Source organism: Ursus maritimus, unplaced genomic scaffold (assembly GCF_017311325.1).
Source record: "Ursus maritimus isolate PB19 unplaced genomic scaffold, ASM1731132v1 scaffold_18, whole genome shotgun sequence".
In the NCBI taxonomy this organism is placed as follows: domain Eukaryota; kingdom Metazoa; phylum Chordata; class Mammalia; order Carnivora; family Ursidae; genus Ursus; species Ursus maritimus.
Genome location: NW_024424230.1, coordinates 40,749,169 through 40,764,479, shown reverse-complemented (window position 1 = coordinate 40,764,479; position 15,311 = coordinate 40,749,169). Strand labels below are relative to the sequence as shown.

Sequence of the window (15,311 nt, the reverse complement as noted above, 5' to 3'; positions counted from 1 at the left end):
ACCATTTGGCTACTAAAGAATTGTCTTAAAAAGGGGTAGCAGAGGCACCTGGGTGGCTCAATTGGTTAAGCCTCTAATTCTCAATTTTGGCTCAGGTTATGATCTCAGGGCTGTGAGATGGAGCACCATGTTGGGCTCCGCGCTTGGTGTGGAACCTGCTTAAGATTATCTCCCTCTCCCTATGCCCCTCCTCCCCCTCAAAAAAATAAAAAGAATTCTATTGGTTGCTTTCAAGTTTGAACAATTATGAATAAATCTGGTGTAAACATTGTATGCAGGATTTTGCGTGGACATAATTTTTCAACTTCTTTGGGTAAGTACCAAGGAGTACATCTTCTCAATCATATGGTAAGATTATATGTACTCCTCCAAGAAACCACAAAATTGCCTTCCAAAGTAGCTTTCCCATTTTGAATTTTCGCCAAAAAAAAAAAAAAAAAAAAAAATCAAAGTTCCTGGTGCTGCACATCTTTCCCAGGATTTGCTGTTGTCAGTGATCTAGAATTTGGCCATTCTTATACATGCATACTGGTATCTCATTTTAATGTGCATTTTCCTGATGACATTGTGTATGGAGCTTCTTATCATATGCAGATCATATCTTTGAAGAGGTATCTGTTAAGGTCTTTGGCCCAGTTTTCATAGGGTGTTTATTTTCTTACTGTTTAGTTTTAAGAATTCTTTGTATATTTTGCATAATAGTCCTTTATCAAATGTGTCTTTTGAAAATATTTCCTCAAAGTCTGTAGTTTGTCGTCTTCTGCTATCACAGAGTTGACTTTTTTTTTTTTTTTTAATTTTAATGAAGTCCAGCTTATCAGTACTTTCTTTCATGGATTATCTATGTGTTGCTAATACCACACTGTCTTGATTGCTGTAGCTTTATAGTAAGCCTTGAAGTTAAGAAATGTAAGTTATCCAACTTTGTTATTTTTCTTCAATATTGTGTTGACTGTTCTTTGTCTTTTGCCTCTCTATATAAATTTTAGAATCAGCTTGTCAGTATCCACTAAAAAACTTTTGGGATCTTGATTGAGATTGAACTGAATATTCAGTCAAGTTGGAAAGAACTGACATCTTGACAATACTGAGTCTTTCTGTCCATGAACATAAATTATCTCTTCGTTTATTTAATTATTTTTTTTTACTTCATTCATCAGAGGTCCAGACTCACATAACTAAGTTAAGATGATCCACTTAAAAAGAAGTATTACTCCATTTACTAAATTATTACTATTTTCTTTAGATTATCATATAGGCTCAAAGAATTGAAATTTGAGATTAAAAGTCATGAAAGTTCCTATATATATTAAGCAGTTCTGTTCTTAGTTTTCTAGACAGGATGTTATCAGTCCTTTTTAGACATATCTAGAACATTCTGACCCCAAATGCATTTTATAATACATAATACTGTGTGAAGGTAAACTTTTAGTGGATTCCATGCAATCATGAATTGCTGTAGTTCTCAGAAGACATAGATATTGTAAACATCATGAACAGAACAGTGAAATGCTGAAGTAAATATTGTTTTTGAATTTTTTTTATTTGAAAACTAAAATTTACAGGAGCTGCCTGTGTGCTGGGCATCCTTTTCCCACATTCACGTGTCCCAGGGGTCAGATGGAGGGTTTCTCCTTGCTTGTGCAGTGCCATGAGAGCAGAGTACAAACTGCGGAGAACTGAAGTCATGGCAAGACAGGCATTTAGGAAGTTTCTTCCTCTTTGACCAAGTTGCACTTGAAAGGAGTACAGGCAGTACTGTAACCAAAGGAGGCATTATGCTTTTAGAAAAATCTCAAGGAAAAGTATTGCAAGCAATAGTAGTAGTAGCTATTGGGTCAGGCTCTAAAGGAAAAGGTGGAGAGATCCAGCCAGTTATCGTGAAAGCTGGAGATTAAGTTCTTCTCCCAGAATATGGAGGCACCAAAGTAGTTTTAGACACAAGAATTATTTCTTATTTAGAGGTGGTGACATTCTTGCAGAATATGTGATTGGAATAAATCATTATTGAAATGGCTTCATTTAAAGCTGCCCATTCCACTGCAGTTTTGAAATCTTTCATTATGTAAATAATTTCCAAGTCTCTCATATAATTGTTACCCAAACTAATGCTATTCAACGTGTAAAATTTAGTTTCAGTGCAGTGATACAAATATTACCAAGTAAAAATACATAAATGAGATAAAAAATTAAAACTTAGAGAAAAGTTGTAGGCACAAGTATGGCAACAAAAAACACTTGTACAACATTTGCTCCAGGTTCATATTATCAACATTTTGCCACCCATGCTTTATCATTGCTCTATTTACCTATCTCTCGCTAACCCTTTCTCTCCCTGTCTCTCACCTGTCTAATTATCTCTGATTTGCATATATCATTGCCCTGTCTCTAAAGACCTCAATGTGTTTTTCATGAGAATAAGGATATAATTATATATAACTAAAATATAATTAATTTCTGACTTGAAATAAAATATTTATCTAGTGTACGGTTTTTATTTCAAACTTGTAAGTTGAACCAGTGTGCCTTATTACATTATTTTCCCCTCGAGTTCAGGATTCTAACTAGAATTGGGCCTTGTATTAATCTCCTTTAATCTAGATCATTCCCACATTCTTTGTTTTTTATGTCATTGATGTTTTTGAAGAACACTTTTTTTTTAATTTTTGATAAAAGAGTTATTATTTCAGGTCAGTTAACATTTTTTCATAAGTAGATTCCATTTACACATTTCTAGTGAGAATATTGTATAGTTGCTGTTATGCTTTCCTCAGGTATCACATCTGGAAGTACACAATTTCCATTTAGTCTTAATTGATGATCCTAATTTTGATCACTTATTCAAAATTGTTCTCTGGTTTCTCCACTGTACATTACTATTTCTGATATTGCAATTAAGGAGCAATCTGTGAGTACAGGCATACCTCAGAGATACTGCGTGTTTAGTTCCAGACTACCACAATAAAATGAATATTGCAATAAAGCAAGTCAGATGAAGTTTTTGGTTTCTCAGTGCATAAAAAAATTATGTTTACACTGTATTGTAGTCTACTAAGTGTACAATAGCACTATGTCTAAAAAATGTACATACCTTAATTAAAAATACTTTATTGCTAAAAAATGTTCACCATCATCTGAGTTTCAGCGAGTTACAGTCTTGTTGCTAATGGAGGGTTTTGCCTCTGTGTTGATGGCTGTTGACTGGTCAGGGTGGTCGTTGGTGAAGGTCGGGGTGCTAGTGGCGGTTGCTTAAAATAAGACAACAATGAAGTTTTCCATGTCAGTTGACTCTTCCTTTCGAGAATGATCTCTCTGTAGCTCGTGATGCTGTTTGACAGCATTTTAGCCACAGCAGTTCTTTCAAAATTGGCATAAATTCTCTCAAACCCTGTCATGTCCTTGTCAACCAGGTTTACTTACTATTCTGATAACTTTGTTCAAAGTCATTTCAGCAATCTCTATGGCGTCTTCACCAGGAGTAGCTTTCAACTGAAAAAAAAAAGAAAACATTTTCTTTGGTCATCCATAAGAAGCAACTCTTGATCCGTTCTAGTTTTATCATGAGATCCCATGATAATCTCAGGCTCTACTTCTAATTTTAGTTCTATTGTTATTTTCACCACATCTGCAGTTACTTCCACCCCTGAAGTCTTGAATCTTCAATTTGTAAAAAACACAAAATCTATGAATGGTAATAATGTGAAGAAAAATAAGGTAAGGTATGTCTGTATATACTTTAAAACCATGCCAGTATTTCACTCCTCATCAAAATTTCCCATGAGATTTAGCAAAATGTTGTCAGAACACTGGTGACAATCTTTAAGATGCTGGCAAAATGTTGATTTTACAATTCTGGCACTCCCTCTGTATTTCCCAGGTACCACTGACCAGTCAATATTCTATAAACAAGAAGCTTTCCTTTAGCCTATTAATTTTACTCATTTATATCTTTATGTATATATGTATGTATGTATGTATGTATGTATCTATGTGTGAATGTATTATTAGGCTATGGGACCCTTTTCAAGCTCCTGTGTCCTTATGACACAAACCTATTATTTTTTTTAACCCTTCCTTAAATTCTGGCAAAACAAGATATTCAAGACTCATACCTACCCTGCCCAGCCCTGAAATTGGCAAATTATCCAAGAAACTCTGGTTCTTTTTAGTGGAGAGTGGCACCAGAAACTAACATCTGGGCAGTGGCTATATTCATTGCTATTGAGTTTTCTTTGCTTCTGATCCTTTCAACAGATAGTAGTACAGAATGATTGCTTGTACATACACATGCACATTCATAAATTCATATACATATACATGCATGGATACAAATGTAACAATGAGGATGTGTGTCTATATGTATTTTTTCATTTTATAATGAAGAAAATAAATCTGTGTATTTTATTTAGCATTTGTTTTTGAGTTACAAATATGCCAAAACAGTCTGCTTCTAATGAAAGTAACCTTAATATAAACCTAAAAACATGCATATATATTTAGTAGGATCTTGTTCCTTTCTAGATAAATTATATGTCTGATATACATTAACAAATAACAGCAATATTAGAATTCAGAGTATTTATCTTTTTGCATGGAGACTTAATTACAGTACAACACACGCACACAAACCCACAGAGCAATGATGTGTCATAGGTAGTGAGACATTTAAAATGCTTACCAACAGCCTTTTTTTTTCCTCTTTTTTTTTTAAGCAACAAAATATTTTCAGTCCTTGTCACCTTCTCACATTCACCTAGCACCATAGATGCGAGGACTTACAGTAAATAGTCTCATACTTAAAACCATAAAGCATGTATTGAATAGAATTGTTGAATATATAATATATAATAAATATATATAAAATATATAATCAGTTTACATAGACAACACTAGTTAAAACTGCAACTCAAGATTCCGTGTTCTTTCTTGCCTTTCCCACTCCATATTTCTATTTTCCTTTTTCTACACTGCCAAATTCTCGTTCGTAATAACAGAAATGTGTTTATTCATTTTCTTAGTTCCTTAATATATCTACAGTAGTGTTAAAGTCGCTCTAAGCATACCACTGCAAATAAATAAGCACAGGTTTCTTAGCAGTTCTCTCTCACCCCATCGTTCTTAAAAGTTTGGGTATATAGTTAAATACTATGTTCTGTATTCCTTTGTGCCTTTCACAGTGGGAATGAAAATAGACTTCATTTTATTTCATAGTATGATAAAAAGAATCTGCACCGTAGTTTATCATTTTATTCACCAAAAATCTTTCTTCTTATAGTTTTTTAAATGCATTTAAAGTTTCAGATCTTCATTTCATTAGTTTTGTTCGAGTTATTTCCTTTTTCATGTAGTAGTGTACCAGTATGTCACTTACAGCAAAAATAAAAGCATAACATTTACTCTTCCATTTCACATAATGTAACACAACTACCTATTCATAGAGACTGTTGGATAGTTTATTTAAAGCTTTTGTACATAAATTTAGGTTCTAGCTTAAAGGACTTCTGACTTTGAATTACCATGGCAATCCTCTAATCTTCTGCCATGCTGTCCTTCCTTCTTCTGTCCTCTTCTGTCTTTAAATTGAGTTCTGATTTCATCTTCAGCTTGAGCATTGTTTTTATTTTTTGTTTGGTTATAATGTGGTTAGAACAGAAAAATAAAAGCTCTTCAGATGGATGCAATCACAAAAATCTAGAAAAGTGCACTTAGGGGGACTGTGAAGAATGTTGAAGGAAAAGTGTAGAGAAAAGGGCCATCAACTCTACTAAGGAAAGTACTGTAAACCTGATTGTAACCTGCTCCCTACATCTCTCTTCAGTCTTGCCACTACAGCTTGATTACTGAAATAAAAATTATGGGTGAGAAGCGACTTAATGTCCATCTGAGTCCATGCAACATACGCAAGAGGAGCTTTGTAAGCATGCTGAGTTAGAAGTATGGGAGGTGATAAAGCCTTCATTCAGGGCCAGCTTCTTGGGCTTTTGATTGACCCACGCAGTCTCACAGGGCCTTGTGTTCAGAAGGGCCCTGCACTTGATTGAATACTATCCTATTGTAATCTTGAAATTTTTAATAATTTTTATTTTTTTTTATTTTTTTAAAGATTTTATTTATTTATTTAACAGAGATAGAGACAACCAGCGAGAGAGGGAACACAGCAGGGGGAGTGGGAGAGGAAGAAGCAGGCTCCCAGCAGAGGAGCCTGATGTGGGGCTCGATCCCATAACGCCGGGATCACGCCCTGAGCCGAAGGCTGTGCCACCCAGGTGCCCCGTTGAAATTTTTAATAATTTTTAAATAAGGGGACCCACATTCTCATTTTGCAATGGGTCCTGCAGATTATGTAGCTAGTTCTGCCTTCAGTGACAAGTTTTGGTGAATATTAGAACAGATTGCTGTAAGTTATGGGTGTTTGATCTATGTATTACAAATCGTAAGGAACCTTAGTAGCCAAGAGTTAGATAAAGAAGCAGAAGCTCTTCTGCTCTCTCTGAACTGATGAGGTCTGCTATCCTCTCTGTCTATGGTGCTTTGTTGAGGTGAAAAATAACTTCAACGTTAATAAGCCCCTTTAACGTACTAAACGTGCTACCCTGTACTTTTCCACTCACATTTTATTCTTTGTTTTCTTCTTTTTTGTTTTCATTGTTATCTTTTAAAATAAGAGCGTAACTGGGGCACCTGGGTGGCTCAGCTGTTAAGCGTCTGCCTTCGGCTCAGGTTATGATCCCAGGGTCCTGGGATCGAGCCCCGCATCGGGCTCCCTGCTTGGCGGGAAGCCTGCTTCTCACTCTCCCACTCCCCTTGCTTGTGTTCCCTCTCTCACTGTCTCTCTCTGTCAAATAAATAAATAAAATCTTTAAAAATATATATATAAAATAAGAGCATAACTCACTGGAATATATTCCCAGACTTAGCAGATATTAGCATTCGCCATATTTCAGACTTCATTAGGAAATTAAATGTAACAATCATATACAAAGCCGCATCTTTTAATTCCCCAAAGATCCTTCACCCCATTCCTTATAAGTAGCCAGTATACTGGAATTGTTTTGGATCTTTATTTTCCAGTTTGTATACTTTATTTAAATGTATTTATACTTTCATAACAAGTAATTTTGGTCTTATTATTTTACGTACTTACCTTTCTTTAAGGCTTACTCAGTGCAGTCATCTTCTCATTCTCCTAGATGTCAGGAAAGTCTGACGGTGTTCAGGTGTCCCACCTGCTTGGTGGCTGCACCATCCAGAACACCTGGACTCTGAGGGTCATTGTAGTGGAAATGAAAGCACTTGAGGAGCATATTGACCAGAAAGTCTTCCATCACTCCATCTCCCTTAAGGCACACTTTTTCTGATAGCTGGCCTAAACACAACTTTTATTAAATATTATCTTAATACCTTTTTCATTGATTTTCCCAATATCTTTCCCTGTATTTGCACTCATCATTTATTGAGTTATCAATTCATACTTCTGAAAACTCTCTATTTTGTTGTTCAATTATTTCTTTAAAAAAATGTTTATTTGAGAAGTCTCTGGATAAATGTTCCTATGTTTTCACATCTTTAACTATTTTATTTATTTATTTCTCCTGAATAATATTTTGTCTCAGTATATAATTTCAGATTTCATGGATAGTTTTTCTCAGTTATTATCCCACATTGAGTGGAATATATTTAATCCTTGGTACTTGGCAAGCATCACACTACTAGATCTCTGCTTCCTTTTGATTCTAACCCCATTGCTCTTATTAAATTCAATTTCTGCTCCTATAATGATAATTATTTTGTTTTTTATTTAAGTTGGGGTTTGGGGGTTCTTGCAGTTGTTGCTGCTTGGTTTTGTTTTTAATATTTTTTTCTACCTTTAAGAGTAAATGTAATTATATCTGGCTGAATTGGGCAATCAAGGACAGCCTCTTCATTTTAAAGTCAGCTGATTAGCAACCTTAATTCCATCTTCAACTCTAACTCCCATTCTTTATGTAGGGTAAAACATTCACAAATTCCAGGGATAAGGAGGAGGGCATCTTTGGGGATGCCTACCACACCACCCTAAAGGAGTAGGATGAACAGTCTCCAGAGTTCACACAGGGATTATCTTCACAGGAAATAGTTTGTTTTTCCATTAACCTTTAATTCACAAGGAATGTAGGGTGTATTCATAAAATGATTCTCACAGTGGTGGGCAAAATTTGCCCTAACCTGAAGCCTGCTTTGATCTCATTTAGTTAAGATTATAAATCTTTTTAATTTTGCCCAATCTGATGCATTTGTTTTGCTGTAGTTTTGATTTTTTATTTTCTCATTTTTTTTATATTTACCTAGATTATGATTTTTGGTGCTTTTTTATTCCTTCCTGAAGAACCAGGTTTTCATCTAGCATCATTTCCTTTTAACTTGAAGAACTTACTCAAGCTTTTCTTTTAGTTAAGGTTTGCTATCAACAAACATATCTTTGTTTCTTTTAATGTGTGAAAATGTTTTTATGTAATTTTCACTCTTAAAGGCTGGTTTTATTGGGTACAGAATTCTGAGTTCACAGATTTTATTTCCTTTTCTTTTTTTTTTTTTTTAATTTTAAATATGTTGGTTCACTGTCTTCTGGCCTCTGTTGTTTTTGATGAGAATTCAGAGGGTATTTTGAATAATCTATACCTGTATGTAATGGGCCATTTCCTCTGGTTGCTTTTAAAGATATTCTCTTGGGGTGCCTGGGTGGGTTAGTTGGTTGAGCTTGTGACTGTTAATCTCAGCTCAGGTCTTGATCTCAGGGTCATGAGTTCAAACTCCATGTTGGGCTCCACACTGGACACAGAGACTACTTAAAAAAAATTATCTTTACATGTTGATTTTAGCAGTTTGACTTTGATGAGCTTAGGTATGGTTTTCCTTATATTTATCCTGTTTAGTGTTCTCTGAGCTTCTATTTTTGTCTTCAAAGATTTTATTTTTTGGATCAGTTTTTTCTCTGCTGTCATTCTGGGGATCTAATTACATTTATGTTAGGCTCTTTTATACTTTGTCACATTCCCTGAGGCTCTGTACATGTTTTCAATATTTTTTTCTCTCTCTAGATTTTTTTTTTGAAGATTTTATTTATTTTTTTGACAGAGAGAGAGACAGCCAGCGAGAGAGGGAACACAAGCAGGGGGAGTGGGAGAGGAAGAAGCAAGCTCCCAGCAGAGCAGGGAGCCTGATGCGGGGCTCGATCCCAGGACCCCGGGATCACGCCCCAAGCCAAGGGCAGACACTTAACGACTGAGCCACCCAGGCGCGCCTGTCTCTCTAGATTTTTCCGAATAAATAACTTTGGTACTCTTTCTTCAAATTCATTTAATTTCTTGCAGTATCCATTTGCTGTTAAATGGGTCTCGGGGGCTAAAATCAAGATGTTAACAAGGTTCAGTTTTTTAAAGAAGGCCTAGAGGATAACATATTCTTAATGCCTTTTCCATTTTCTATAGGCTACCCACATTTCTTGGCTCTTGGCCTCTTTATTCCATCTTCAAAGCCAAAAAATTTACATTTCTCTAACCCTTCTTCTATTATCAAATTTCTCTTTGGCAAAAGCTTAGAAAAGGTCCTGGATTTTAAGGACTTGTGTGATTAGATTGAGGTCAACTCAAATAATCCAGTATAATTTCCCCATTTCCAGATCCATAACTTTAATCATGTTTACAAAGCCTCTCTTGCCATGTAAGGGAACACATTTACCAGTTCTGGATATTAAGACTCAGACTTCTTTCAGGGAGAGGAAGTGGCATTATCCTGCCTGCCACAGCTAGCCCAGTTTTGTTGCTGTTGTTGTTACTGTTGTTGTTCCTGTTGTTTGTGGGGTTTTTTTGGGGGGTGGGGGTAATTCCAGGTGTTTTATTTTTAGTATGAAAATTTTAAAAAAATTTAACTTTATAGTTTCTATTTCTCTATAGAAATTTCCTAGCCTTTTATTCATCATGATCATGCTTTACTCTATTGGCCATAGTTAAGATAGTTGCTTTAAAATTATTATCTGCTAAGAATTCTTGTTACAGGTCTCCATTATTTGAATTTTCTTTTGGAATATTACTTCATATGACTATAAATTTGGATTGCATCCTCAGCATTGTGATGATACAATGTGGAAATATTGGATTCTGTTTTACTCTTCCCAAGAGTGTAGATGGTTTTTGTTTAGCAGGGCTCAAGTTGCATGAGCTATAGCTGATATTTTGGTTCCGTGTTTGTAGTTTGATTTACTTGCTTGCTGTTTGCTAAGTGAATACATGTTTCAGGATTTAGCCTGATACCCGAATATCTGTGCAGAGTTTATACAGAGATTTGATTCTCTTTATCCCTCAGTTATTATTATGTAAATAACAGTATTATATAAATAATATCATTATATAATTAGCCTATCGTTTAAATAATACATTATTATTTTTCACATTGATAGTGACTGCGATGGTCATAGATTCCCACCCAGGGTTCTTTGGGCCAGCAGGATTGAGTCTCTACCAAACTTTTGGCCATAACAAACAACAATGACTGTGACCTATTTTCTGGTTAGGAGACAGATAAAACAGCAATCCCTGTTAAGGCAAAATCTGCCTCCTTTATTTCATTCCCCAGTGCCTTCAAGTAGGTCTTTATTTATTTTTTCATTATAGTTCTTACCTGTGTGAGTGTCATCTTTCCTGCTAGAGCATATTCTGGCAGACCAGAAACAGAACTCCCGTATTTTTATGTATAGATTTTTTTTTTTAAGATTTTATTTATGTATTTGACAGAGAGAGAGCACAAGCAGGGGGAGCAGCAGGCAGAGGAAGAGGGAGAAGCAGGCTTCCTGCCGAGCAGGGGAGCCAGATGTGGGGCTGGATCCCAGGACCCTGGGACTCTGACCCGAGCCAAAGGCAGACGCTTAACTGACTGAGCCACCCAGGCCCTCTTTGTGTATAGATTCTAACATAGTTGCATACTTTTTAATATTAGTTATTTTAACGGTTGCATAGTGCTATCTCATTGATATTTAATTTGCAATTCAGTAATGATTAACACTATAGAGAATGTTTATATACTTCCTTGATGTTTATACATCTTCTGTTCAAATATTTTTGGTTAAGTAGGCTATCTTATTATCTTATTATGAGTTGTAAGGTTTATTTTATTGTTTAATATTATATATTTTATTAAAATGATACATATATATTATTTTTCCCATTCTGTAGCTTGTACTTCATTTTCTTAATGATGTCTTTTAAGGACCAGTAGCTTTTAAAAAGATGTTATAAAGTTCAGTGTTGTGTCTTTTTTTCTCCTATGGTGTACACTTTTTTGTGTGTTATTTAAGAAATCTTTGCCTACTCCAAGCTTATGAAGTATTTTTGTAGGTGTTTTGTAGTTTTAACTCATTTTTTTTATTGATTGTCATAAGTAATAATTGACATGTTATTTTCCTTTAATCCATTGGGATATCCAGTCTTTTCATTATTATTTGTTTCAAAAGTATTTCATTTTCCTTTTGTTTTGTCTCGGTAGTTTAGTTGGAAATTTGTTGATCTTATATGTGCAGTTCCATTTACTAAAGTCTCTATTTTGTTCCACTGAACAATAGGTCTATATTTCACCAATACCATGCTGTCTTGATTACTGTAGCTGTGTAGTAATTCTTGGAATCAGGAAGTGTAAGGCTACAACTTTCCATATCTATACTTCCTAAGGAGATTTTTTGAGTGATTGATATGTTCATTATCTTGGTTTTGCCAAAGTATATTTATGTCAAAATTTATCAGATTATCAGGTTTAAGTATGTGCATTTCACTGAATGTCAACTATATCTCAATAAAGATGTTAAGAAATGTGTCACAAGAGTAAGAAAAGTAAAAGGTGGATGCAGATGGCTTAACAGAAAATATCTTTTTCCTTAAAATAACTATATTATAAAGGCAAGTAAAGTATTGACCTATTTCCCAACCAAATATAATACTTTCTGTATCCTGTCTTTAGATTAATAATACTATATTATGATTGTTTTGTGTATGATTATGAAAACTGGACATTTCTTGCAGACATAAATTTCATCTGATCTGGCAGCATTTCAGCCATTGTGCTGAAACAAGATTTCAAGGTTATGTATCCCTGACTTAAAATTTAATTATCCAGTGTTGTGGATTCCTGAGTTGCTCTTGACTCACCTTTGCTTTCAGGTCTCTCATTTAATTGAGATAAACCTAGGACCCCTTCGGTATTCGACTGCAAAAGTTAAAATGTAACAGCTTAATGGAGACAAAAGGTGATAAATACAAGAACAAAAAAGTTCCTTGCAGATGTTTTTAGGTTTTGATTTTGTTTTTAATGTTGAGGGTTATGATTAATAGGTGTGTATTTCTAATAGAATAAGAGCTTATGAAAAGAGATTCTCCAAACTTAGTTATGAGGTATATTAGTCAGTTCCTATTTTTTCCTACTCCTCCTCCTCTCTTGCCCAATTTTATCCAGCCACAGATAGTCTCTACGTTTAGTTTGAACATGCCAAACTCATTTCCTCTGACAAGAAATCTCTGATATTAAATGCTTTGGTTTGATGCTTATATTCCATTGAAGTCTCAGCTCAATATCTCAAAGTAACACCTCCAAAGAGAGGCCTAGTTTTATTTTATTTTATTTTTTTGAGAAGCCTACTTTTAATAACCCAATGTAACATAATTCCCAGCATCCATTATAATTTATTTGTGTATATCTGGAATTATGAAATTATATTTATTAAATAATTAAGTCATTTATTTTATGACACTGTCCACTACCATATTTTTTCACTAGAATCAAAATTCTGTGAGGCCTGGATCTTGCCCAACTTGTTTATCACCTGTATGAAGGTCCTTGAAGTATATGTACATATAGTATCCATTTAATAGATATTGACTAAATGGAATATATGACACTTGAAAATCATGTGGCTTTGTGTAGGTACCTTTACCTTTCTCTAATATCAGGTTTTCTATATAAATGGGTAAGATTATAATTGTCATGTATATACCAAGTGCTTTGTAATGAAAATAGTTAAGACACTAAAAGCATCCTTCATTGTTGTAAAGGAATATAATTATTGTGCTATTTATTTCTCTTGAAATGTATAGTTTTATTGCTAAAGTCAGGAAACCTGTGAAAATTTACTCAATATGCTTGCAAATTGAGTAATTATGTATTCTACTTTTAAGAACATATAATTACTGCTCTTTTTAAGGAGCCACATAGTTTATAGAAATCAGTATCTAACTAAAGGTTTCAAACAAAAACTCAGAACAGAGAAAGACTGTAGCTATGTGTGTAATTGATTCATTGAATATGAAATTGTTTTATTTTCTCTAATTACTGTTTCATGTAAAAACCTTCCCCTATGAGTAGTAAATATATTTGCAGCAGATCTCATGGTTTTTTGGTTGCTGATAGTTGTTAAAAAAAAAAAAAATCCCACTTCACCTTGTCACACTGGTGGAGTGACATGGCCTTTCTCATTTGATTCTGTCCAGTAGGATGGCCTTTGCCAGTATGGTGGTCTCTGTTTTATGACTTATGTCTTTAAAAATGATGAGCATTTTCATGTGGGTAGCCTATTGATGAATTTATGAATGAAGGGGACTTGTTTGACAGCAGGTAATCTATGAAAATGAGCTTATAGATAAAAAAAAATGAATATCCATTTTTAGAGATCTAGAAACTAATTTTTGCATGCATAAAAACCTATTGCTAGTCGGTAAAATCAGTAAAATAATAAAGATGCTATGTTCATTCACTTTTTTTGAGAACCTACTAGTTTGATGTCATCACATTGAGATAATGCTAGTGATCAGTTTAATACAGCTTGATAAAAGCAGAGCTATAGTTAAAGTGAATTTTGGGGATGCCAGAGTGGCTCAGTCTGTTAAGCGTCTGCCTTCCACTCAGATCATGATCCCAGGGTCCTGGGATCCAGTCCCACATCAGTCTCTTTGCTCAGCAGGGAGCCTGCTTCTCCCTCTGCCTGTTCTGCCTGCTGCTTCCCCTGCTTGTGCACTCTCTCTGACAAATAAATAAATAAGATTTTTAAAAAAATAAAAATAAAAATAAATAAGGTGAATTTTATGTATGACTATATGCGATATTACCAACAACACATAAAAGAAGAATGCCTAAAGATTGCAGGGAAGTATATTTTCAGAGAAGTATATTGCAAAAAGAAACAGAAATAGCAAAGAACATATATTACCTATATTTTATTTTGAAAGATGATTTTTTAAAGTCAGACTATCACTGATGAGAGAGGAAAAAAAAGTCACCCTTAAAAATAAAATATAGGTAATATACATTTAATTAGCTTTGTTGTATTTATATTCTCCTTTAAAAAAATCTTACATGTATGTATTTTTTAAAGTACACAGTTATGTTGTCTATACAATTTGAATATATAATAGCTTTAAAAAGTGTTAAATTGTTTTATGAAAAGAAATATAAAATACTATTTTTTCTCATACATAGTTTTAAATAATCCTATTAGTGATTTCTACTGATTGTCACTGCTAACTAGTTTGTGGGGTTTGTTTTTGTTTAAATAATAGAATTTATGTAGCAAAAAATATAGAATAACATATGATTTCAAAAGGATATTTTCGTATTTCATGTTAATGTGATTGCACATATATGTTTATTATATACTATATTTTTGTGGTTTTTGGACAAAGTCAAGTATGACTGTGCCTCAGGTGGGTGTCTGAAAAGTTGGCCACCCTACTCCTGATGCTAACATCACAATCAGAAAAACTTCCCTTTGTCTCGTTTATTTATTTATTTGTTTAGCCTTGTAGCTCTTCATTCAAAGTGCCTTAATGCAGAATGTTTAAGTTTTATATAAGAAAGAGTACTCTGGTTTCCATTAAGGCTCTTAAAGTTGGAGATGTTCCAAACATATGTTAGGAAAACTTAAAAAAAAAGAAAAGAAAAGAAAAAAATTAACATACACTGCAGGAACTAGTATCATTTGTGACAGAGAACCATTTATCAGGAGCTCATCAAATTCTTCAATTTCATTTTTTTTTATTATTCAGTTCAAATAAACTTTAATAGTTTCCAATTAGATATAGTATGTATAATGTCACCATTTTAAGGATTTTGTGTGTATATTTATAGACTATCCTATCACTCTTTTACATATGAAGTAAAGGATGTCTGAAGTCCTGTTTTGTTTTGTTTTGTTTTGTTTTTAAGATTTTATTTATATATTTATTTGACAGAGAGAGACAGCCAGCGAGAGAGGGATCACAAACAGGGGGAGTGGGAGAGGAAGAAGCAGTCTCCCA

At 34.0% G+C, this 15,311-nt stretch overlaps 1 pseudogene; it reads left to right on the top strand.

Annotated features, from left to right (window-relative positions):
* The first annotated feature begins 1,687 nt into the window (after positions 1 to 1,687).
* On the top strand, positions 1,688 to 2,011 carry LOC103664945 (annotated as a pseudogene).
* The last annotated feature ends 13,300 nt before the right edge of the window (positions 2,012 to 15,311 follow it).